The 26,884-nt window shown below is 40.4% G+C and overlaps 1 protein-coding gene across 6 annotated transcripts in view; it reads right to left on the bottom strand.

The window, feature by feature from the left end:
- Window positions 1-26,884, bottom strand: part of ESRRG (estrogen related receptor gamma) — a 509,353-nt gene that overhangs the window by 406,374 nt on the left and 76,095 nt on the right. The gene's annotated exons all lie outside the window — the stretch shown is intronic.

The raw sequence follows: 26,884 nt of genomic DNA, 5'->3' as shown, positions 1-26,884 counted from the left end.
CCTCTACCAGTGCATGGGCATCTCCAGTGGTTCTAGTACCCAAACCAGATGGGGAAATACGCTTTTCCGTGGACTACCATAAGCTAAATGCTATAACTCGTCCCAACATCTATCCAATGCCACGCAACAATGAGCTATTGGAGAAATTGGGATGTGCTCAGTTCATCTCTACAATAGACTTAACCAAGGGGTTCTGGCAAGTACCGCTAGATGAACCCGCCAAAGAAAGGTCAGCATTCATCACCCATACAGGGATGTATGAATTTAATGTGCTTCCTTTCGGACTGCGAAATGCACCCACCACCTTCCAAAGACTTGTAGATGGTCTCCTAGCAGGATTGGGAGAATATGCAGTTGCCTACCTCGATGATGTGGCCATTTTTTCTGACTCCTGGCCCGAACACATAGAACACCTGGAAAAGGTCTTTGAGCGCATCAGGCAGGCAGGACTAACTGTTAAGGCCAAAAAGTGTCAAACAGGCCAAAACAGAGTTACTTACCTTGAACGCCAGGTAGGTCGAGGAACCATAAACCCCCTACAGGCCAAGGTGGATGCTATCCAAAAGTGGCCTGTCCCAAAGTCCAAGAAACAGGTCCAATCCTTCTTAGGGCTGGCCGGGTATTACAGGCGATTTGTTCCACACTACAGCCAAATTGCTGCCCCACTGACCGACCTGACCAAAAAGACCCAGCCAAATGCAGTTAAGTGGACTGATGAGTGTCAAAAGGCCTTTACCCAGCTTAAGGCGACACTCATGTCTGACCCTGTGCTAAGGGCCCCAGACTCTGACAAACCATTCCTAATAACCACAGATGCATCTGAGCGTGGTATAGGAGCAGTTTTAATGCAGGAAGGACTGGATCAAAACTTCCATCCTCTCGTGTTTCTCAGCAGGAAACTGTCTGAGAGGGAAAGCCACTGGTCAATCAGTGAAAAAGAATGCTACTCCATTGTGTATGCCCTGGAAAAGCTACGCCCATACGTTTGGGGACAGCAGTTCCAGCTACAAACCGACCATGCTGCGCTAAAGTGGCTTCATACTGCCAAGGGAAACAACAAAAAACTGCTTTGATGGAGTTTAGCTCTCCAAGATTTTGAAGTTCTAGGAAGAAATCACCGCCAGTGTGGTTCCAGTGTGTCTGAGATTTGGGGGGGGGGGCGTGTCATAAACAGATAGTTAAGGGTTAATGTCTCTTTTACCTCTAAAGGGTTAAGAAGCTCAGTAAACCTGGCTGACACCTGACCAGAAGACCAATAGGGGGACAAGATACTTTCAAATCTTGGTGGAGGGAAGTCTGTTTTCACACACACACACACACACACACACACACACACACACACACACACACACACACACACACACACACGAGTCTACAGTAAGATAGAATGTTCTTTTACATATTTGATATAGAGCCTAAATTAAGCTGCAGAAAAGGGGCCATGAATCTTCAGAGCCTCATGATCAAGCCTTCCTAAACCTCAAATACAAGAAAATAACATTTCATAAACAAAGACCCAATAGGATTTTAATAGTACAATAAATTTCACAGACTTTTGGCACTAATCACATTTCACAATATATTTTTTAAAAGAAAGTTCATTCAACCCAGACCTAGATTTAGAAAAGCTGTGTGTGTGTGTGTGTGTGTGTGTGTGTGTGTGTGTGTGTGTGTGTGTGTGTGTGTTACTCTTAGCCCATTTTGACTGAATTCTTCAACTTATCATATTAAATAGTCTGGCTATTATTCTGTTTCAGCGTTATGCAAAGGGGTAATGTGCCACATTTCACTTCTGGCCACAATGCAATCACTATCCACTGCCATGAAGATTAGAATCCCCTTACCTCTGTTATAACCTTTAGGAAAAGTCTTATAGAATTTGATTGAGATGAAAACAATAGTTATTTGATCCCCCCACCCTCATTTTAATCAAGTCATAGATTTTAATAGAGAATGATATCATTTCTTTAGCTGTTTTGACTCATCTTATAGAATAGTGGTTCTCAACCTTTAAAGACTACAGTACCCCTTCCATGTGAGCCTGATACGTCTTGTGTACCCCAAGTTTCACCTCACTTAAAAACTACTTGCTTACAAAATCAGACATAAAATACAAAAGTGTCACAGCACACTAGTATTGAAAAATGGCTTATTTTATGATTACATGGTAAAAATGAGAAAGTCAGTCAATTGGAATATAGATACTGTACTTACATTCCAGTGTCTAGTATACAAAGCAGTATAAACAAGCCATTGGCTGAATGAAATTTAGTTTTCACTCATTTCGCTAGTGCTCTTTGCCTGTTGTAAAACTAGGCAAAGAGCTAAATGAGTTAATGTACTGCCTGGAAGACTTCTGCATACCCACTGCTATAGAATTCCATAGGAGGGAATTAATTCTGGATAACATTTGATAGAATAGTTCTGTTAAATTCCTCAGAACTTTTCTCATAAGGAGAAATACATCTTAGGTCAATACCTAATCTTACTCTGCAGACTTAACAGTCACGTCCCCCCCCTTTTTTTTTTTTTTGAGGAAATCTTATTTTTTCAGCTTTGGGGAAAATGTATTGCAGAAAAAGGTGCCAAACTGAGATCCCTGAGAATGAGACCCTACGCGGAACTACAGCCTAGGTAACACCACACAATATCTCACACACTAAAGTGTCTTAACTTGGACCTAAAGGGACCACTTCTAGGGGTCAGAAAGTAGTTAGGTCTATAGAGAAGGCCTGTAAGTGCCAGTTGCGTGTTTTACATGGACACCTTTTCACTTAGAATCTATTTATTCAAGTTCTTATACATCCATCAGTGGCGTGTGTGACTGCCTTTAGAAATGGAATGAGATCACCAGCTCATTTAACTAAGCCACTGGAGGAAGGCCTTCCAAAAGTAATATCTTTTGGTCATTACTGACCTGGGCTGAGTTCAAATGCATTTGGAATGTTTGATATTTATCCAGATCATGTCCATTGAAAAGTCCCTGAGAGAATACAGATAACAGCAGATTAAAATGCATCATTATAATTACTTCTAAGTGATGTCTAGTACAGAAATAATTAAGTTAGTAAATAAATTTGCATTACATCATGGTTTTAAAATGTTGCTAAAGCATAGTTTGCATCCATACATATAACTAAACCAGACATTCCAAACCCATGACAAAAATGCAGAAATTGGGCTTGTTTTTGGCTTAGTTGGCTTGTGAGTTGATTGTTGACTAGTTTTTGGCTTGCAGCTTGTTCCTTCTTTTTTTTGGTTGGCTCCTGGCAAGCAGGGGCGGGGGGAAGCAGGGGCATGGTGGGCTGAGAGTCAGGGGTGCACAGCGGGCCCACCATAGTCCCAGACTGCACACAGGGAGATCTGGTTACATAGAGTGTCGGGGTTCCTAGGGATTAGCTTAATTTTTGGCTTATTGTGAAAGTTGGGGTGCTTATTTACTATGTGAAAGTTGGCAACTGTGAACTAGAACACAAATTCTGGGGATTCAGAGCCTGAATTTGAATAGTCTATACCAGTTTAACACCACAGACTTTAGTGGAGTTATTCTGAATTTACACAGGGTCCGATCCAAGATCTATTAAGTCCAGAGGTCCCCAATCTGTGGGCACACCCCTTAGGGGGGTGCCTAGGAATGTTCAGGGGGTGTGTGGCTGGGGTTTGGGCCAGCCCCCATGGGGAGTGAGCGGGGAGGGAGCACCAGCCAGCTCCATTCCTGGCCACGGCTGCCAGCCCCACCCCTGAGGATCCGGGCTGCCGGTCCTGTCCCCAGCTCACAGCCTCGGCCCCCTTACCTCTGTCCCCGTTCCCCCTCCCAGGCCCGGCTACAGGAGATGGGAGGGTGGCATGGACAGGAGCAACGGAGGGCACGAGGTAAAAAGTTTGGGGACCACTGCATTAAGTCAATGGGAATCTTACCACTGATTTGCAGTAGGTATTGAATCAGGACTTCTGAAAAGAATCAGGCCCCTTCTACTACCCTCAGGAAGAAGTCCCCATTCTTGCTTTTTATACCCATAAAATAGTTATACTGTGGATGGCTATCACACAGCCAAGCAAGCATGTCTTATGACAATACCTCGTATGAAAATATACAAAGAGGGCCAAGCAAACGACAGAACAAAAATAAAAATCCAAGTATAAATTCTATATCATTTGGTTAAAAATAAAATACTCATAGAATTTGATAAAATCCCCTAAAGTTGTCTGCTGACTTTGTCTTTAAAATGGTACAACATAATAAATTAATTGTGTAATTTAAGATAGCAAAAGTAAACCGAAAATAAAATTTTAAAAAAATCTAAGTAAAGACACAACCATTACTGGATGAATGTTTTAAATGAAATATTCTTTGCTGTTAAATAGAATAGCATCTTTTCTGTTAATGTGTAAAAATAAGAGAGATTTTAAATATCACATTGCAAAGAGATATCATGCACATTTATAACCTTCCCCCCCCCTTAAACAACGGACTGACACCTTGAACATAAAACTATATTTTACACATGCTCTCCTCTTTTAATTGAAATTGCATCTGAGGTCAAGATCACCATTTTCCTTCTGCTTCTCTAACCTCTTCCTGCCTGAAGGCCTGTAACTTGTGAATTATTTAATAATCATATTTTCAGGTGAAAACTGATTTCTGAGATAATCCATATTGATTGAGATATGTGAGACTAATGAGTTTGAGGTTAAGGTGTTTAGATATTATTACCTCTGATAGTCCCGAATTAGTAGCTTCTCTTTTTTGTGTCTTCCATCAATGCTCAGTTTTACTCCACATTTCTGCTCAGAGTTGTGTTTGTCCATCAAGTAATGAGTCACAAATAAATGTTCTACACAATGTCTGGTGCATCAATGGAAGTTTTCCAAATACTTCTGTATGCACTATTCTACAGTGCCATAATGCACCATCAAAACTTAGCTATATCACCAGTTAATTTTCAAATTGCCATATCTTCATCCCAACTTACAGCTAGAATAAATACGCCAGATCCTCAGCTGGTGCAAATTGCTGAAGCTCCTTTTACTTCAATGAAGATGAGAGGATTTACAGTACTGTAGTTGAAAATCTGGCCCTTGGGTCACTTGAGACTTCTATGGAGTAAGGAATCCTCTCCTATGTGTTGCAGAACAGCAGTTAAGCCCTTTCTGCTACTATAGTTTCAGGAATGTAAGCATTGGCCATTAGATCCTTGTAGACATGGGTCCACCATCACACAAGCTGGACTTCCCACCTAATCCTCAAACGTCTCTGTATGTGAGCTAGAAGCAGTTCATGTCGAATACTCCTGAACAGTACACAGGAAAGGGATGATCCCTACTACTTGTGTCTACTACATCCCTACTACATCTTGTCACCTGTGAAGTGAAGCCACCCCACTTCCATTGTACTGCACCTATGTGAGCAGTGAGAAAGACAGCACTTTCATGGTCTGATTCCTGGATCTAAATAAAGAAACTGAAAATAAATGTAAACTCGAGAAACTGTTTGGAGCCTCTCTACAATATTCAACTGCATTACAGAATTATTCAATAATTCCCTACAATATTCAACAGTATTACCGAATATTGATACAACCGAATCTGACTTCATCCCCATGTTCCCTCCAAGAAAAAACAAATCTCAAACAGCATGGAAGTCTCTGAGCCAAATTCTGAGTCTTTTCACGGTTTCCTTCCAAATGAAATTTAAACTGTTACAGCATTAATTTGTGCCTTTACGCTGACTGGCTAGGGAGTGCCCATGCAGTCCCCATGAATCCCCACATTGCCTTCATATTACTCATGCTAGGAACACAAATAATCAAAGCAGGGAGGATTAATAGAGGGCCACAAGGGAATGTGGTTCATGCCTCCTGATTTCTGGGCTCAGTCTCCAAATGCCCCCACCAAGGATCAATGTACTAAAGACCTCAGCACGGCTACAGCACTTTGGACGAGATGGCGTGATCAGGCCCAGCTTTCTCATTCCTTGTCACTATTTTATGAGCTCAAAGAAAGAATATGGTTTTCTATATTTTTGCAAATTATATTTCAATTAAAAAAAGTTTGTGTGTGCTTGACCTTGGTCGTTTAGTCTCCTTTTGGGATAGTTTTGAAATAGCTGTTTTATATAGGATTAAAAATGAACAAATACTGTGGTGCTTTAAACATCCCAGCTGGAAAGGAATATTGTTTGGTCAATGATCTATTTTTATTTCTGCTCTGCTGTTTCTCAAGAAGCCCAATGACAAAGACCTGTCCTTCAAAGTTAAGTATGGACACTAAATTAGCATTTTCAATTACTTTCTCTGGGTGAAGTCTACTACTGTTTTTTTTACCGTCCCCTTTGGGAGGTAGGAAAGCACTGTCTAAGTTACCGTTCCTTTCCTTTCTCCTCATTTCTTTGATATGTCTTTCAATGCATCTTTTTTTTTTAATGATTTATTAAAAGTTAAAACAAACAAGAAATCTGAATGGAGTTTAAACATTTATGGTGCACATTTAAACTGTTGACTCCATCTGTTTTAGTTAACAAATTTGTTTTATGTCACTCTTAATCAGTAGATGTATATTTTTGATACTATTATTGATTTTGCAGCCATGCCAGTTAATGCTATTATCTTGGATGGTACATTCAGAACAGTTACCCTTACAGACATCTTAAATAAAAACAAACATCAATTGGGGACTCAGAAATGAAATCAGATTGCTATATGAACCTGAAAGAACAACCATTTTACTATATTATGTATTCTTTGAATGACCTATATTTTACCTATCTTTTATGTTATCACAGTAGTCTGGACAAACCAAGGACAGGGAAGGAGGGTGTCAATTCTTTTCTTCCAAATAAATTAGACTAGATACTTAAAAAAAAATGGTGGCTGAAACCACTGGTAGGAGATAGGCACGGACCCTGATGATGGACATGGTCGAAATACTGAGATGGATACATACACAGTCAGGCTTTGCCTGTGTTAACTAAGCACAGCGAAAACTTGGCCACTTTTGCTAATCAAGCCAATTCCACAAGTAGAATAGACAGTCTGCAGTTTGTACTCAGGCCAAGGGGAGGGCTTGATCCTGAGAGGTGTTGCACACCTGATACTGAAGTTAATAGGACTTGAGGACATTCAGAACCATGCAGGATCAAGTTTTTCTGGAGACCAGGTGTTATACAAGTTATTTCACAAATTTCTGCCTATGTTTGCTTTGATGTTGCCCCGCAAAACCCTTGCTGTCCAGGTCCCGGCACTTCTGAACACCGCCAATCTTTCCAGAGTGTGCTGTGGCTTTTTGATGGTATAAAATAGTTGGAACTAGAACAAGATCACCACATTAATTCCATTTCCCACAACTTGAACCCTGGTCTCCAGAGGATAAAGCTATCAGCATTAATAATGAAAAGGTTTGATACCTTGCTGGTTAGCTTTTCACTTGACTGGCTGCCACCCAAATCACCCTAGCCATTCTGTAAAGTTTATCCTCAGCAACTGTAACTTTAATAACTCTGTCTCCACAGGTCTGACATTCTCATGGCAACTTCGTTTTAAGACACTTTCGCTCTAGACGTTACAAGTCTGTTAATTACGGGCTCGTTTAACAAAGCCAGTATTCATCTCCTATCAGGAAAAGAATTCATCTCATCTGAATAAAGACTGCGGGAGCAGTGGTAATTTTTATGTGTGTGAGTCTAACTGCTATTCAGACTCATTTTTAACTCAATAAGGAGGTTTGTGTTTTGTCCTTAAGCAATAGATTGAGCTCAAATCAGTGTTCCTTTCCTCATTATCCTTATAGTTTTTTGAAGGAAAGGGAGAAAGAGGAAAAGAAAGAATTTTCAGTTCCTTATTCTGCCTAATTCAAGTGCACTGGAAGGAAAAAAATGTAGCTTCTGGGTCCCCCACCTCTTCCCTCCTAATTTAGCTTAATCACAGTGGAACACTCCACAGCAAATCAAGATTCTATATTTTAGACTTAATAAGGTTTTTCAGACTATTCAGAGGCCTCTGAACTTTAAAAGTTATTTCTTAAAGAAATAAGATAAAAGCATAACTGACCTCAGCAACATTACAAAATAGCCAAGATAAGTAAAACATACAATGTCGTATTTTCTCATGGTGAAGTGTGGGGTCAGAATTAAAGGTTGGTCTTACACTGCACTCATGAGGAATGTGCTGTGGATATTGTTTCTCTGTACATGCTGGAACTGGATGAGGCTAATTTATAGAGGGGTGGAGTCTGCCAGCCAAAGTGAATGTTATTTGTGAGAGCTAATGTATGTTGAGGAAGGCGATATTAACTGTACATTTCTTGGTTTTAAGGGTGTGTGTGGCTGGGTCTTTCCATTCCTTGATTATTTTTCCAAGAAGCTTTTTGCTTTTGGGAAGTTCCCTGTATTTTAAAGCTGCATTCAGGGGCTAAGTGGAAAGCACATGTAGATCCCTATCGCTTCAATAACATTTATGTGCACTTCCATGTAACAGTAAATTTCAAAGATGATATGGAGACTTATGCTCCTTGTTACATCCATGTACTTATTTTGTAACCATGAACTAAAGAGAAACTTTGTATTATTATTTTCTGGGGCAGGGAGTTGAGAGGGGGAGACAGATATAATAGAAAAGATCAACTTTTGAAAGATTATCTATGGTGCACAGACCTCAAAATTATATAGCAAAAGACTAAAAAAAAAAAAGTGTAGCAGTTTTGTTTTATTATGCATTATTATGATATAACAATCAAAATGCTAATTACTATGTATATTGTGATCTATTTTCTTTTTTCTATTAGTTAGAGATTGCTTTTAGAAAATAAATGCAACACGATAATTAAAAAAAATAAATTGCAAAAACAAACTGAAGGCTTAGGAGATTTTGGGAAATGGCAATTTCTACTCTAAAAGGAGGAGGATGTTGATATCTACATGAATTTTGAAATTGGAGGGTGCTGTAGCTTTTCAGCAAAGGGATACAAAATGTGGTGAGAGATGGTGCAAAATCTTTAAAAAGTGTGATTTTTGGTCATTTCTTTTTGCAGGAAAAATTACCAATGACTCAAATACCTTCCAAAATCCACAGAGCCTTCAAAGACCCCTTTCTACTTTTCATTTTTTAAGCAGTTCACTGTTTCCGCCTCAGGGGGGTTTTATGGTCCTGTCCCACGCAAAAAACCTGATGTAGCCTTAACTAAGGAACCTTGATCAGTTTCTCGAAAATCTAGCGAGGTTCTTATGTAGTAGTACCTGAGTGACTAATTTAGTTCTGTGAAAGGTACTGGACTGGCAGCCCAAGGGACTGAAGCTGTGACACAGAATATATTATACAGCACAGGGAGAAGCAGGGAAAAACATCCCCACTTTGACCAGCCCTGACCCTATACTGTCCTACAATTTTCATGCCTATTCAATCTTCTCAGTCTCAATGTTGACCCTACCAACAAGTGCCACTTGTGGTGGTAGCCTAAGCTGACATGACCAGCTCATTTTAGAAAAGTCATAAAATAGCTGCTGAATAGTAACAACCTTTAGTCAGTACCAGTCACTACCAGCCTGGGCTCAATACAAACTAATGGCCAGTTCCACATCTCATTACTAAATTCTTGAGCTTCTGCAGCCCACGGGGAATGGTCCACAGCTTTTAATAGCTACCAAATTCTTTTCTACCAGGAGTCTGAAAGCATTTTCTGACTCACTATTTTCCAGCAGAGACATGTGGAGTGGGAGTCAGGGAAAGGAGGTAGCAGAGGGGGATGATCTTGGTTATGGATGTTAAATAAACAATTTTTTCTGACAACAAACCCCAGAACCCCTCTCACCACGTCATGGCCTGTGATGACTTACTGTCTCCGAAGCATGACCAAGCGATTAGTGGAGCAGTGTCTGTGTATCTCAACAGTAATGGGGGCTCTCTTTCCATTTGCCTTGTATTGAAACCTGAGCGCTCCGTTGGCTTGTGCATTTTCAGCTTGATGAATTCATTATTCACCATCTTTCCCCCAAGCCCTCCTCCTTTGGAGCAGAACTTGCTCAAAATGCCTGGTGGGCTGTTTTTGTTTTTTCCCTCATTAAGAGTTTCATTTTATTTTTTCTGTCTAGAGTTCTGTCAAAGTCTAGGCCTGACTCACCTATTTCAAACAGCACTTCAATGTGCATTGGGCTATGTGGATGCCAGACTGCAAACAATCACACCTTTTAATTTATTTACTTATTTACTTGGAAAAGAAAAACATGAAGGTTTCTAACATCCTTCACCTACTGATATGGGGAAAAACACATTTCTACGTTTGATAAGCAAAAGAAAGCATGGAATCCATACTCCCCAATAGGCAAATGAAAGCATATAAATAAAATACAAAACCAAACCATTTAACCACCACCCAAGCGAGGGAATTCAACACTGCAGCTGCTGCATGCCAGGCTTGACTTTGCCTTTGGGTATTTTGGGAGGTGGGGGACAGAAAGCATAGCCACTTTTTACAAAGTACTGGCACTGTGGCCTTTCTGGTTAAAGCACCAAAGCAAAAATCAGGAGACCTGAGTTCTAGTCCATATTCTGCTAGAGATTTATCCTGCAGCCTTGTACAATCACTTCACCTCTGCATGTCTTGGTTTCCCTACCTAGAAAATGGTGATAACATTTCTCCACCTTTATAAAGTACTCTGATAACTTTAAGTATTTATTATTACTAATTAATAACAACTATCTATTTGTATTACTTTAGCATCTAGGAACCCCAATCATGGTGCTAGGAACTGTACAAACATAAACTAACTATTATAATATGAGAGTAGATCAGAGAGGGAAGATTTGAGCCCTGTGATCTTAATTCATGGCATCGGGGGAGGTGGGAAATAAAGTGATGGAATATCAATATCAACTAGCCAGCATAGGGATGTTAGTTTCAGTGCCTTGGCAAATTGCATTTTCATGTCTGCACTCTCCCTCCAAAACTTTGTGAAGTGCTGCTTGGCACTGCTGAACATCTGCTGCGCTCTGTGCCATAGGTGGCTGCATTTCGATGACAGGTGAAGTGGTTTCTATCAAGTTTGTAAAATGTTTTGAGATCCTTTGAAATGAGAGGTGCTTTGTTATTGTTGTGTCATAAATCTAAGGTTATTTAGCTGATGTCTCCAACACAGTGATGTTATACAAAGTACTTATGTTCCACTGGAACTTCAGCACTTAAGTGCAGTTGCCTCTGGTGCACAAGCTGCACTCAAGGTATGTCTGGCTTTGGATTAACAATCCATTAGGCAGCTCCAAACCTGTTAAATAGAGGAGTTATTTACAAATATTACAATTTCCTCTTAATAAAACCTAGAGGTGTTTGGAGAGGGGGTTGTTTGTTGTTAAAGCATCTTTCAGCCTTCTGTGTGTACTGAGATGATACATCATCTAGTGATCAGAATGCAGGACTAATAATCAGGACTCCAGTGTTCTGATTCTCATCTTACTTTCTATTTATAATGGTGTAGGTAACTCTACTGAAGTCAATGGAGTTACATCAAGGTAAAACAAAGCTGGGACTCACCCCTCTAAATCTACTCTGTGATGTTAATGGGTTAATTGGCAAAAGGAAGCAACTTTCAGAAGCTGCTAGAAAAGTATCTTGCCTTGAGGCTATATTCAGGCAACAAAAAGTGTTCTGAGGATGTAACGCTTCCATGTCGTGTTTCATTGGTTGAACTCCCTGTCACTTCACTGTCTCCTAAGAGTTGTGTGGTTAGGATTCAAAGATAAGCCAGAACTTCACTTCTCCATCATTAAGTAGTTTTATTTGTCTAACTTGCTACTTGTCTCTTAAGTCTTACTCCAAATACAGCACACAGGCTAAAAACTCCTATTCAGTCATCAAATTCATACTATGGATTTGTGATATGAGCTATGTTTTTCCTTCCAAAAGCACAGAGACCCTGAAGCCACAGGGTGGAAGATGAATAGCCAGATGGCCTGGAAAAAGAAGTAACTAGGAAGCTGATTCTGGAGTGGATAGACCAGATGGTAGATAAAGAAACTCTTAAGTAGCAATCCATACACCATGGCCATAGGCACAGGTTTAAACACTGACCATATTCATCAAAAGCATAAATAGAGAGAAACCCTGTCCTCCACCATACTGACAAATAAATAACCGAGAATCAAAAGACAGGACTATGGTATTTGTTTTGTTGTCCTGGTTCTATGCAGAGATCTAGCAATATTTCCAACATCTGCAGTTTTATCTTCAAATAGATCTCTCAAGAATCTGTTCTCTCCTGAACACAGGAAAAAACAGTATCATTAGCATCAGAAAGAAGAATTGATCCCATTGGCCTACTTAAGTATATAGACTCACTCAAAACAGAAGTATTTAAAAAAAAAAACACAACACTTTTTCTGTGTTAATAAAAATCAAACAATTATACAACTCCTATGTGCCTTTCATCATTTAAGTTGCTTGTTGACTTTTTGCACTTCAATACATCTGAAATAGGCCTGTTTCTAGTTAGTTTCACTTTCTGGCTGTCATGCACATAGCTGGAGGGTTTGGGTTCCAAAACACTACAGTGGAATTTTCTTGATTTGTTATTTATATCATGAAAATATATCTGTTCATATTACGTTTTCTATAAAAAGTAGTAATCTTTTTAAACTGTAAACTTGGGGTCCAAACCGTCCTGTAGTTTTTGTTTCATAAAGCATGATCATGATGCTTACAAAAATAAAGTCTCAATTTTCTGAATGTGATTTCACTGTACTTCCAGGACTCATTCTCCTGTGCAATGTGTCTCACTGATGTTTCATTCTGCATAGCTTTCATTGTTCTCTGAAAGACTGTATTTAGCTGTTCATGCTGCTGTCTGTTTTCTGGGGTTGTTACTTTTTCCATGGGATTCCTCTCTTCCACTTGAATTAGCTGTTGGCAAGTCTTCCACCATGCACATATCTTGATATCAGTTGGGGTGGAAATGCTTGATGCCAAGATCACTGTTCCTGTGTCATTTTTCTCTAAAATTTGCTTGAACAGCTTCTAGAGCTCAACTTGTATTGTGACCTGAAAGAGGAATATCCACATATGGATTGCTCAGCGCACACACACACACACACACACACACACACACACTCTCTTATAAGCAGTGTGTATACATTTCGTTGTACTATTTTTTAAGAACACAAATTGCCAATATGGATTACTTGGAATGTGTGTTTTTTTAATTATTCATCCTACAGGATTCCTTGCGGATAATCATTTAAACAAGCAAGCTCTCTTTCTGAAAGGCAATGGGCCTGATCCTGCAAAAATTCTCTTGAGAAAAATTGGGACTTTGACCCGGACAGGGACTGTAGGGTTGAGCCTTTATCCAAATCCTGTTCCCAATGGCAAAATTCCATTGACTTCAATGGAAACAGGACTGATCAAGGGCCCAAGAACAATACCTTTAGGATCAGGACCTCAGTGAGCACTATAGTGAGCTATTACAATATTAGGATTAATTTTTTTCTCTCATAACAGATGTTCTGAGCACAGAAGTCATCATAAACTACTAACCTGTGTGCGGTTACCAGCTAACATTTGTTGTTGTAAGACTGAGATGAAGGTGGTTATTCTTCTGTTTTAGTCTAAGCAATTTACATTTTAAGAAGTGCCAGCCTCCGTGCAGTACCTCACTGAGCAACTCACGCCCTGCTGGATTTTGTACTGTAAGAAGATACTGCAGGTGTTGAGAATTCACTCTAGCTCTTCCTCCATAAAGGTAACAATCATGTTTTTTAGTCATGGCCTTTAACAAAATTCTGCTTCAACACATTTCAGGAAGCTGAGTTGCTTGGTTGAAGTTTGGATGGTGGTATATGACTCTTCTTTTACTACACTTTGGTTAGCTGGAGAAAACAACCAGTGATCTATATTTTAATTACACACAGGAACATTCAATTGTGCCAAGTATTAACCATGTGTGCGCTCCTTTTAGATACTTATTTGTATACACACATTTTCAGCCAAGCTGAGACCATGTCTTTACTTTTTCCAGGTACAGTTTGTGCTTCTAAAATTTGCACCTGTAATTTTGCACCCAAAAGGTGGTTGCAGATCAGAGTACTTGTGCCTCTAATTACCTATTCTGTCTGAGCATCTGTGCAGTGCCAGGGACAAGTACTGAGATATGTGCTTGCAACTCAAAACATACGTGCCCAAACTGCAGTGCATAAGCTGCTCCACAAAAGAAGCCATCTTTGGCCCACAGCACATACCATACAATTGTATGTGCATCTCTGACAGCATTTGAGATCTTTCACACATTGATAACAGTGGGAGCAATTTAAAATGTTTCACTAAGAATAACTGGATGGTTCAGGTAGCTCATATGGGACACAGAGTTGCTCACTTTTATGTCAACAGTTTGAACTTAGCCCAGAAGATAGTAATTAAAACTCACTGCCACCTAACAGTTGCTTGAAGCCTTATGTGAACTGAAGTTGGTGTCTTTGTCCAGTTAGCAATAGACAAGTCTAAATCAATTTAAAAAGTACCATGATCTTTGGCAATTTGGCTGAGTAAACACTTCAGGATTTCACCCCCCCAGAATCAGTATCCCAAGTGGACACCAGAGCCCTAAAAAACAAGTCATATGTGACTACAGTGGAAGGCAAGAACTTATAAAAAATTTATTTTTGAATAGAAGGAGGATTCAGAAATGGAAAGATAATACCCACAGAAGAGAACAGTGTGGTTTTTCCAATGATTTATGCTGCAAACTACATTCTAAAATTTCTTTTCCAACCCTTTTGGGAAGTCCTCTGGATTTCTTATTTAGCACCCCACAAACCATCAGGGAAAATTTGCAGATACAAAAGCAGTAGCTATCTCTGCTTCACCTAAAGAGGCGATGGGAACAGGTTTTTTCCTCAGGAGACATGAATGACATAATGACATACACATTTAAAAGACAATTGCAAATCATCACAGTGACAAATCCATGAACAAGTAAAACATTATATATGCTAGCAGCACCATATCAAAAGACAGATATAATTAAAGAACTACACTGTTCTTCCCTTCTCTGTGTCAAGGCCTTTTCTGCACTTTGCTTACCAGCTGTCTTAAATTCCTTCTAAACTTACTTCTATCAGGGTCTGAATGAGATAAAAAAAGGTGGTGGTACTCTTCTGAGCTCCAGCCACAAAAAAAGCTCCATGCACATGGGAGGCTGCTCACAGACAATATACTGAACATCCACAAAATGTTCACACTCCTTCTGGGTTCCTTGCACTCAGTACTTCCTCAGTGGGGTCAGAATATCCTCATGGTCTCTGCTGGACTCCCTGGCTTGGCTTGCCCTTGGAGAGGTTCAGATGCCCCACTAGGTTTACTGAGCCTGTCTCCTGTTGAGTGGTTCAGATGCCTCACTTAGCTTTGCTAGGCTCCTTCTCGATTTGGTGTGTGGGAACTTTGCCATATCTCACAGTTGATTGTGCTGCTCTTCATAATATGACCCTCCCTCACTTTTCTTACATACTATGATGAGTGAGGAAATAGTTAACAATATTGTTTGCAGTGTTGCTGTAGTCACATTGGTCCCAGGATATTAGAGACAAGATGGCTGAGGTAATATCTTTTACTGGACCAACTTATGTTGGTGAGACAGACACGCTTTCAAGCTTACACAAAGCTCTTCTTCACGTCTGGGAAATGTACTCAGAGCATAGGAAGGAGTGATGGAGGGAAGAGCAAGGGGTTAGTGGGTTACAGGTTGTTGTAATAAGCTATAAATCCAGTGTCTTCATTAAGACCATGATTTGTAGTGTCTAGCAAAGTTATGAATTTAACCTCCCAGGCTCTTCTTTTGAAGGTATAGCACAGGTTTCCTTTGAGGATAAGGATAGAGAGGTCAGATACACAGTGATATAGGTGCTAGGCCCTTTTTGTCTTTAGTCATTTTTCTGTGTGAGTTAATTTGAGAGTACAGTGGTGGTCTCACTTCACCCACATAGTTGTGATTGGTGCATTTAGTACACTGGATGAGGTAACACTGCATGTTGTGATTTGCACATGTAAGATCCAGGGATCTTGAAAGGCATATTGGGGGGGAGTGGTATTGATCTTCATAGCAGTGCAGATATGTCTACAGGTTTCCCATATGTTGTTATAGCAGACAGTCTGGCACAGCTTTGAGTTGATGGGTCCTAGTCTGTGGGGAGCTTTTTACTTCATCAGTAGAGATTTTTAAGAGCAGGTTAGACAAACACCTGTCAAGGATGATCGAGATCAGTGGTTCTCAACCAGGATTGCGTGTGCCCCTGGAAGTATGCAAAGCTCTTGCAGGGAGTACATCAGCTCATTTAACTATTTTCCTAGTTTTACAACAGGCTACATAAAAAGCACTAGCAAAGTCAGTACAGACTATAATTTCATACATTGACTTGTTTATACTGCTCTATATACTATACATTTCAGTGTAAGTACAGTGTTTATATTCCAATTGATTTATTTTAGAATTATATGGTAAAAATGAGAAAGTAAGCAATGTTTCGGTAATAGTGTGCTGTGACACTTCTGTATTTTTATGTCTGATTTTGTAAACAAGTAGTTTTTAAGTGAGCTGAAACTTGGGGATATGCAAGACAAAATCAGACTCCTGAAAGAGGTATAGTAGTCTGGAAAGATTGAGAGCTACTGGTGTAGATAATACTTAGCCCTGGTATGAGTGCAGGGGACTGGACTAGATGACCTCTCAAGGTCCTTTCCAGTCCTACAATTCTATGATGAGTTGGGAGAGGCTGAGGGCTCTGAAGGCCAGAAGGGATTCAGGAAAGATTTCTTTCAGGATGTGGTCCCAACTGTAATTGTTTAATGACACCCTGTGTGGGTTCCAGTGTAGGGCAGCAGGTGACAACTAGGCTTGTGCAGTTGGAGGGGATTTTATTTCTTATTGAAGAAGGTTCTCTCGGGGTATTTGGGTGGACCACTCCATAACACAACCCACTTCTCTGCGGGAGTTAATGAATGTTGTCACTTAAAGGATCATCACTGGGAATCTGAGGTAACACCCACTAAAAGGAGAGGGGCAGTTGCACCTCTCAGAGCTACTGGCTGTGCAAATATAGGCAAATATCACTCCATCATTTATATTCAGTTCACATTTTGGGGGCTATTTCAGCACCTCCTAGGACCATGCTGTAACACAACCTTAGAAGCCACTCATGGAGATAGTCATAAACGTTCTGCATCAAGCAGGTGCTCTGTTAGTGTGGCATTTTTACTGAATTAAACTGAGTGCAAATGTAAGTGGAAAAAAGTACAGAAATTTTGGAGTCGTAGAGCTTTCTAAGGGTGGAGGAGGAATGGAAAGGACGGCTGAGGTTTATTCTAAAGAAAAAAAAGAAGAAGATTTTATACTTTACTTGTATCTTATATGCTCAGTTCACCCTCTTCTTGCACTGGAGGGATGCCCTTTTCAGTAGCCGCACCATCCTCCCCTCGGGCACTCAAAGAGCCTCTCCCGTGGAGGCTGCTTGGTGAATACTCTGAGTCAGCAAACTCATCCCACGTGGGCCCAACATAGAATCAAGCTCTAATTGCTTAAATATTACTTGGCTAACATTTGCAAACCCGGTGAAAAAGTAAAGGATGAGAGAAGTGCTAAGTATTTTTACTGGACCAAATCCTTACTACCACTGAAGCCAAGGACTTGGCCCAGTAAAGATTTCTGGATGTGACTAATTATTTTTAAGTCACAAGGATGAATACGTTTACAATGGTCTGAGCCCTACAACATACAGCAGGCACTACACGTTACCCATATATGACAATGTTCTGTGGTGTGGATATTTCTATATTCTAATCTAACACGCACATGCAGCAGCTTTTCTTTTTTGGGCTCCTGTACAAACCCCATGTATACTGTATAACTTTATTATTTCATCACAGTAGGTTGCACAATCCTCTGAACAGGAGCAGCTAACCACTGCGCCATGCACCATTCGAGTCTCAGTGTGGAATGTCTTGATTTAATAGAGAAATAAAATGATATAAGGTCGTAAGCTAAGACTATCATAAAGTGAGTTGCAGGCACCCTATACTTAAACACTCCCAGGTTGCCGCTTAACTCCAAGTAAGACAATTTGCCTAATGCCTATAGAAGTGACTCAATTAATTCCCCTCCCTTAAATAATCCTAACCTTTCCTCTATGATGTGCCTCCATAAAAGTATGTTTCCTAAAATAAAACCATTTTTTGTGAAAATCATACCATGAAAAATATTAACTCTGAAAATGCAGTGAGATTAAAAAGAAATGTAAAGGGCTCCCCCATGACACTGTGCTCAGAAAGTCATTAGAGACCCTCTCCCTCCAAACCAGAGACCAGGCCCCACAGCAGTATAATGAGCACTGCAAAGAACACTCAGTGGACTGCGCTAAAGTAGCCTCAGCTACAAACGGCAATCTCAGCACCTTCCTGCTCGTGTTGCCTGATAAAATACTTACAAATGAACCCAACAACTTCCACATTAATCCTCAGGATTTGAACTTTTCTGTCCTGGGGGCACAATGCTTCCGCCATGTTACTTGTCACTCTGGCATTTTGCACACCATTTAACAGCCTAGGTGGATCAGAGGCTGTGAGTTTCACCTGTACATAAAAGAGAGTTTCTAAAATCCAAGCTGTAAGCTTCTCTCAGGGCAATGGGACATACAATTTTAGGACCACTGTTTAATGCACATTTTCTATGTGCCTGTGAATGTGTGATCATTTCAGTGCAGTTACATGCTTAGAAATACAGTAACCATTAGCAATACATTGATGCAGAAGAAAAATCTCACTCTACAGGAATCTGTGCAAACCAGCTGAAAACCAGTTTTTGGAGGAAGAAATACTGGCGAATCAGACAGAAATGATCTCTAGGTGTCAACATTTACCAGAAATTAAACAAGACCTTCAGCTAGGCAAATTAGGAAGGCATGACAGAAGTTAAACAAACTCATTAAGGTCATGGTAACACAGAAGACATAGCTGGGAAAGCCGTACAAGCTTACTGCATCTTTTCACCTGCAAATAATCAGGACATATCTAATACTACACTTGATCTTAGTCAAAGGCCACACAAAAAAAGCAATTGGGACAGGTAGTGAAGAGTTTTTCTGTCTATATTAGGAAATATTCAGTTAGTTACTCTGTAATTAGACTCTAGACCAGGAATTGGCAACCTTTGGCCCATGGCCTGCCAGGGTAAGCCCCTAGGAAGGCTGAGCCAGTTTGTTTACCCACCACATCTGCAGGTTCGGCCGACTGCAGCTCCCACTGGCAGCGGTTCACTGCTCCAGGCCAATGCGGGCTGTGGGAAGTGGCACAGGCCAAGGGATGTGCTGGCCGCCGCTTTCTGCAGCCCCCCATTGGCCTGGAACGGCAAACCACAGCCAGTGGGAGCTGCTATTGGTCAAACCTGTGGACATGGCAGCTAAACAAACCAGCCCGCAAGGGGGCTTACCCTGGCGGGTTGCATGCCAAAGGTTGCCAATCCCTGCTCTAGACACTGCAGCTACATTGTAATTACAAAGGTAAAACAAATGACAGGGTCGCTACATTTGGAGTTACTATTAGCTAAATCTAGAATTACTTATTAAACTGTGTAATCGATAAGTCACAAGTGTGGTTTAGTTATTCACAATTAATATACTCAGCATGATCATAGGGATTATACTAGTATAAGAATCAAAGGAGTCATTCCCACTAAAACCAGTGGGAGTTTTGCCATGGACTTCAACTGAGACAAGACTGGGCCCCATATGAAGGACCTAATCCTGAGAGATGTTGACCACCTGAAACTTTCATTGGTTTCAACAGTTTACTACACCTATGTGGGTGCTGATTGTTTATAATTTTTATTTCAGATACTCAAGCATCTCTTTTTTTCCCTCCTGCTCCACTTCTCCAAGGAAATCTTTAGTAAAAGGCGATTTCTGATCAAACAGAGGGCATATCACCTTCCCCCTAATAAAGCCTCCTAGATGTTACTGATAATTTTTTTAAGCACATTATGTACTCATCATGTACTATCAAGAAAACCTGATGAGTTCAAGGTGATCAACATTGCTCTTGCCAACACAGCTGGTCTTAATTAGCTGGAACCTTTAACACCATAAATGGCATGAAAACATACTTACCTTGGTATCATGATTCACACTAAACTCCAAAAAGCCAAAAACATTTAAGGTTACTACAGGTAATATATAAACAAACATGCATACACACAGCCCAAATGAAATGATCAGAGCTTTACTCTGATCGATATACAGATACATAGAGATAAATAATCTCACTGTATGGTCCTGCTTCTCTTTTCATTTTCATTGGTGTAAATCAGGAGCAACTCCACTAATGTTAATCAGAATATAGATGCAAAGCAAATGTAAGTGAGAGGGGAATCAGGCCCTATGGTAGCTTACGTAAGCCCTGAAGGTTTGTAACTTGTCATCATGGAAAAAACAAGAAAACTAATATTTTGTAGTTAACATACTACCCAATAATTATCATGTAATTATACTGTAATTACAGTATCTGATTATTGGTGTACTGTAAACTAAAGTGTTATCAAGCTTTTTACTGTTCAGTTCTATTTACAGTCATTTGTGATAAAGAATAAGCCTCCCCCAAAATGCATTTTAAAGCTTCTTATCACAGGTTTTAATTCCTGTAATAACTACTGTAATTCTGTGTGATTTAGTGCTTTGAATAATCCACCAGGATTTTTCTCTAGATCTTTAAAAGGATTGTAATGTGTACAGAGGTGTCGTAGTGATTAAATTTACAGGACACTTACCAAAATAGTGATAAGAAGAGATGTTTAATTAACACATGTACACGTTGTTCAACTGTACTATCATGCAAAAATGGAAAGACCTGAACAAGACCCCTACTTTCCTTTGGAAATGTACAAAAAAAAATTCAACAAAGGATTAGCTTCACGATACAGTACATGAGCAGATTTTCTGAGGACAACAGAGAATCCAGGCAGCACCTGACGATAGTACCAGGTAAGCCTATGAGAGCACTGTGCAATGAGCCAGGGTTCTGGTACCAGACTAACAAGAGAGAGAGAGAGAGACAGGTGTCACATATGACAGCAAGAGGCAGTTCACCAGCTGAATTTGGGAATATCATTCCCTTAGCTACTGGATACTTCAAGGGCACTGCAGTTATCGTTAGCTATAAAGCCTGAAAATATCAATGCTTTTAAGGCTCATTGAGAAAAGTAGTTACAGAAAAACAACTGAATGTTAGTTTAAGTATCAGGTATTTCACAGTGCTAAGTCTTGAACACATACAGAACCACTGTAGAAATCCCACTCTCTCTCTCCTTCTATTTTTATACTTACTGGGTAGCTAAAATTCTTACCAATTTATAACAGAAATGTAAATTTCAGATTAAGCAATGAAGTGCCCTAGCAGGCGAAACCATGGCTGAATATAGGCAGGTTCAACAATGCAACAATAATCCATAGGCGAGAGTCTTTATTTCTCCAGGGAAATGTTCTACTTTAACTTTACCTGACATTTTGTCCACTGTGATGTTGACAAAAAAAAACAACAAAAAACTGATAGAGAGATCTAAAGGTGTTATTACATATGATAAAAAGATGAAAGAGGAAAGTCAAGAAGCTCCTGCAACCCATATTCCCACTGGGGAGATGGGATTTCCATTTCAAAGCACAAACAATTCTAATGTTAAAAAGCCTAATATCTGTAAGTGCACGCAGCTATAAGTACACTTCACTCCAGAATGGCCAAGAGCAAGGCAGTTATGGGCTTGGGGAATGGATATCTACACCATACATTTAAACTTGGGTTCTCCTTTGAAGAAAATGACTATGACCATTCTTAAAGAGCAGCTGATATAACATGGAAAACTTTCACCACTTATTCTCTTTTGAGTGAATTCCAGACACTTCGCCTAATGATCCAAGTACATAACTAGGAGTCAGGATCGCCTAAATTCTAATCCATGCTCTGACATGGCTTTGGGCAAGTCTTGTTTTTCTTTTTCTGGCATTAAAATTTTACTGGGAAATGTTTAACAATAATAATACAAGGCAAAACACTTACAAATATGGTAGGAACAGAGGGTAGGTAATATGGATGGCATCAAGCGACAGTAAGACTAAATGCCCTTGAGCTGAATTTACATACTTACCCTGGATCCAGGTGAATAAGAACAAGCAGGGCTATTCACCCCTTACTCGCTTCTTTGCGGTGGGTGAGTGGGGAATTGCCGTCTACAAAGGCTATCTATCACAATTAGTCACAAACCTAGAAATCTGCCCAGGTTCATCAACTTTTGATACAGCCAGACTGATTTTCAAGAGAATCTGGGCTGAATTTAAGTGAAACTACTGTACCTCCTTCCCCACAAACCTATGCAGGGCTTGGGTATTTTGATTTATTAGAAAACACTAACGTCACCATGTGGAGACTCTGACCAGAAAAAGGAGGATATATCCAACAACTCAGAAATTAGAGAGGCTGATGCAGTCACTAACTCTGTCTCCAATGAGTTTATCTGACTCTTTTTCAACATTTTCATGTATGGCTGCTCTTGCCTGCTGGGCCTCCTGGGCTCAGAAAAGCCACTAGCAGCTTCTGAATAGGAGGGATAATCATATTTTGTTATATTTGTGTGGTAGTGGAAACAATCATCATTGCAGCTGAGAAAAGGGGAAGGGGCGGGGGCAACACGGGGGGGCACCTACCACTTCTTCAGCCAAAATGACTCAGTGTGAATATGCAGTGTCAACAGACCTCAGAAACTGATGGATTTGTTAAATGAAGTTGATATATCTGGCTGCCAATGCAGTTTTGGGTCATTTTAGGCTCAGATGAAACAACCTGATCTCATTAACTCTAAATTTCTAATACAATCCATGCACTATCTTGGAGATTAGAACTTTTAAAACCTGTAACTATGCATTTTTAACTACATGGCACCTCTAATATGCTTCTTTTGTAAAAGTTCATCTTACCTTTTCATCTAGTCTCTGGTCTTCAAATCATCTAAAATGGGTCTACAGAACGAGATGGACATGGCTATAAAGGTCAACTGAATGCATTTCATTGCAAAACATGGGGCCACATCCTTCTCTAGCACACTACCAAAAACGTTTGTTTTGATGTAACTGCATGTATTTAAAGACTGGTTTCCACTACACACCATTAAACAATGAAGTCGAATTCGGGTTACACTGTCCAAGCTATTTTTACACCAAGCTACCACTAATCTCAATGGGAATTTTGCATGCAGAATGATGACAGGAAATGGCTGCTCAGCTGCAGTTAATCCAAGCTGCAGTTAATTGGAAGATATGTCCAAAACGTAAGGGTGCTCACCATTTGGTAGGCATGCATAAATTTTGTTATATATGTTAAAGAGATCTGCATTTGAGCAGAATTTCTAGGAAGATTCACTTCTGTTCAATTACAATAAAATTTCCAATAGTGGGCAAAACTCCACTGGAAGCACTGGGAACTCTCTGGCGATTTGCATTAGCATTAGCACATGATCTTCTGATAAGTATGTAAATAAATAACTCATGCCCCTACTGCATAGAGTTTCTACAGAGAAAATGACTTATTACCTGACTAGCACTAAAAAGGACTCCATGTTCCCAGCAAAATGATTGGCATGGAACATTAAGTAACACTCCAGAAAGGAGCAGGCAGTACACAGGATTTTTGTTTCCCCTTGACACAAAACTACATAGTGTCTAATGACAATAATTCACTCCCATCCAGAAATAAATGTCCTGTGTTATTTTTGCAGTGAATATAGTGCTCAGGAAAGATTCTAGAACTGGAAACTTAATTCAGTTCTTATCCACAGAATAGCTACAGTACAGGCAACAGAATGCAAACCTCTCTCCTGTTTCCTATCCAAAGTGCACAGATAATGCTTCTGAAGAGGTGAACATCTTTTGGTGAGAGAGGGAAATATGCTTTCCACAGCCATTCAATCACTAGGTTTTCTGTTGAGACTGGCAAGAAGACTACCAAGGAGGGTTGAAAGCTTCACTCTGTAGCCTTAATAGCAATCTTTTCACACAGATTTTTATATGAAGTTTCTATTTACACTGACTAGACGTCACACAATAGGTGGTGAACACTGGAAGAAGCAACAGCAGCATTGATGGGCTGAGAGCATCAGCAACCAAGAATAACTGTCCTGAATTACTCTCGTTAGGTGACAGAGAGGAACAAAACCACCTGATTTCTCATCTCACTGTTCCCAAAAAAGCACAGGATTTTTCTAGATTATTCTAGCACCTTCCCACTTCCTTGAACATTGTTGCATTTATATCCTTGGTGACACTGTATTACATCCTCATTAGCATAGGCACCAATTTTTCCCAGCACTGGTGAGTGCTCGTGCCCCCTGACCCAGGCCCTAGCCCTGCCCTGACTCCACCCCTGCCCTGCCCCGCCCCCATTCCAATCCCTTCCCCAAAGTCCCTGCCCCAACTCCACCCCCTCCCTACCCCTCTCCAAATCCCCACCCCAGCCCTGCCTCTTCCCCCAAGCGCGCCATGTTCCCCCCTCCTCTCCCCGCCCTCCCAATGCTTTCCCCCATGAAACAGCTGTTTCACGGCACAAGCCCTGGCAGCCGGGGGGGGGGAGGTGGGCACATAGTGCTCTTGGTGAAGAGGTGAGCTGGGGCAGGGTGGGGCCCTGCTGGTGGATGCCGAGCACCCACCAATTTTTCCCTGTGGGTGCTCCAGCCCCAGAGCACCCACAAAGTCAGCGCCTATGCTCATTAGGCATTTGAGAGAAGGATGATCCAGTAGAGGAGCTTATAAAGGCCATTACCAAGTTTACTGAACATGCTGGTGTGACCTTTGAATAGCAAAGGGGCGTTTGAAAGATGCTTTTCATTAATAGAAATATATAATATGCCATAACTTAGGGCCAAACATTACATAGACTTTGGGCAAAGAATAGAATGAGCAGGGAAGGGGGGAAAACCCTTATATTAATATAATTAATCATAAAAAGGACAGGTCATTAAAGAACTACCAAGTAAGCCAGAACCCATCCATGAGCTCAAACAGTTAGAATGGCTATTGTACCCTTTTGCCAACTACTTTAGGAACATAATGAAAAATATAAGCAATCTCAAATGGCCTTTGACTTAGGTGTGTGAGTAAAATGTGCTTTCCTAGTTGAGAGAGGAAAGAAATAATAACTGTAGAGAATACCAAAGGGAATGTAGTGAGTGAGTGCAGTGCTAAAAGGCATGAGAGTGAAGTCTGGCTTCAGTATCAGAGTTGATATAAAATGATTGAACGTGTTGGGTCCTCATGTGTCTAATGGGCTGGATCAGAAAACCATGGAGAAGGGGAGAAGATCCATAATACTGGCTTCTTTTTATCTTTTAAGATCTACGTAAAGATCCCCTTTCAGTTCCACCTTTCACCCCTTTCAGTTCCACCTTTCACCTATTCTAGCTGTTTCTCTTTTCAAAACACCATTTTACTTTTACTTTCTCAGAGCTCATATCAAAGTTAGTTTCAAATTTGGAAACAATATGAAAGAGCATTGTAATATTTACTTTTTAAGGCAAGAGTGTGTTTCATGGAGTGTGAGGATGACAGAGGCACTGAGTAAAGTTCTAGTTGCAATGGATACTAGGGAGAGGCAAGGTGGGTGAGGTAATATCTTTTAGTGGGCCAACTTCTGTTGGAGAGAGAGACAAGCTTTTGCGCTTACACAGGTCTGGGAAATATACTCAGAAGGTCAGAGCTCAATACGAGGTGGAACAGATTATTTAACATAAAGCTTTAACATATATGTCAAGGGACCATTTGTGGTGAAGTGCCCAGTTACTACTTCTCCAGTCATAGGGAGGAAAGAGGAGGAGAGGGATAGAAATAGGGATTGGTTAGTGAGCATCTCTACTCCGTACCATGTGATGATTTTTTTTGTCTGAGGCAATGGATGCGTGTAGTGGAATAGCCAATTTCATCTCTGGTGTAGCTCCAAGGACTTCAGTGTAGTTACACCCGGAGTGAATTTAGAGTGACAGATTCATGAAGGCTAGTACAAAGAAGTATAAATCACATTTCTCTGAGGCAGTGGTGCCCCTTGGGCCCCAGATGCTATTCAACCCATGGGAGGGCACTATTCATACACAGAAGAATGGGGAGAGATTTTACTTCCCAGCACAGTCTCTCTCCGAAAGGGATTCACACTCTTTGGTCTGTGTTATCCCCCTAAAGCCCCTTGATATAGAAATGATTGGGGTTATTTTCCACCAGTTGGGGCCTCCATCAAGACAGACATTCAGATACTATGGCAGTGAGCATGTGAAAACACTCTGATTGGAGAGACAGACTCTGGGGTAAGTTCAGTCCTAAGGCTTTATTTTACACAGAGTTCCTTCATGGTGGATTCTCTATTGCATTTTAAAATAGAAACATGTACTCTACAATGCTTTGAAGTTAAAAAAAATTCCCGTTGTGATTCTTTTTTATAATAATTACATCTTAAATGTAAGCAGTGTTGTCCATCCCAAATTAAACTATACAGAGAAAGGAATCACTTTGGCAGAGAAATTCAGTGCCATTTGGAGCAGATCACCAATGGCTCACAACAGTATGAGGAGAAGAAAACTGAAATACCAGGAACCAGGGAAGACCACTTATTCTTACTAAAATTGCAACAGGATCTCTAATGTCCCTCTCAGCTTTGGAGGATTTATGAAGCCTTAACTCTCCCACACTAACTCTTGCTGAAGGAAGAAGACTTGCAATGGACCATTCAAGATGGAAGTCCATTCTATCTGCCACCATGGCTACATCAAGCAACGTGAATCTGTTGCTGCGCATGAGTGTTTGAGGTGCTGAGTGGATAGTGAGAGAATTCTACAGAGAATTTC

This window comes from Gopherus evgoodei, chromosome 3 (assembly GCF_007399415.2).
Source record: "Gopherus evgoodei ecotype Sinaloan lineage chromosome 3, rGopEvg1_v1.p, whole genome shotgun sequence".
Classification (NCBI taxonomy): domain Eukaryota; kingdom Metazoa; phylum Chordata; order Testudines; family Testudinidae; genus Gopherus; species Gopherus evgoodei.
The sequence above is the reverse complement of the archived record's forward strand: the minus strand, read 5'-3'. Positions and strand labels throughout refer to the sequence as shown.